General features: G+C 37.5%; 1 protein-coding gene across 2 annotated transcripts in view; it reads right to left on the bottom strand.

Moving 5' to 3' along the window:
* Positions 1–557, bottom strand: part of doc2b (double C2-like domains, beta) — a 97,424-nt gene that overhangs the window by 74,578 nt on the left and 22,289 nt on the right. The gene's annotated exons all lie outside the window — the stretch shown is intronic.

Here is a 557-nt window from a genome sequence, read left to right as displayed (position 1 = left end):
TTCTCAATATTAAAGAATAGCAGAGTCCACACCACAACTATAACGATAAAGGCACAGAGAAACAATATAATTGGAATCACTTTCAGAACGATTTTTTTCCAGCTGATGAACGATAAAAATATTGACAGCCAATCAGATTCAATCCTGCTGTCATGAGCTCAAGAATTTAAAGCGGCAGACGAGTGTGCGCTTAGAATAAACAGACGATATCGTTCGCTGGTGTGGACGATAATATCGTTATCTTTATAGTTATCGTTCTCAGTATGAACGGGCCTTTAGGGTTACAGTTTAGCAATAATAATAGCGATGCTTGACTTAGCAAGCGCCACTAATTAAAAACTACTTTAAAGGGGTCATATGATGTTGCTAAAAAGAACATTATTTTGTGTATTTGGTGTAATGAAATGTGTTTATGCGGTTTAAGGTTCAAATTATTTTCCACATACTGTACATTATTGTTTCTCCTCTATGCCCCGCCTTTCTGAAACGCGTCGATTTTTACAAAACTCATCGGTCTGAAAAACGAGGTGTGCTCTGATTGGCCAGCTATCCAATGC

Source organism: Sinocyclocheilus rhinocerous, unplaced genomic scaffold, assembly GCF_001515625.1.
Source record: "Sinocyclocheilus rhinocerous isolate Xijiao unplaced genomic scaffold, SAMN03320098_v1.1 scaffold597, whole genome shotgun sequence".
Taxonomy (NCBI): domain Eukaryota; kingdom Metazoa; phylum Chordata; class Actinopteri; order Cypriniformes; family Cyprinidae; genus Sinocyclocheilus; species Sinocyclocheilus rhinocerous.
The sequence above is the reverse complement of the archived record's forward strand: the minus strand, read 5'-3'. Positions and strand labels throughout refer to the sequence as shown.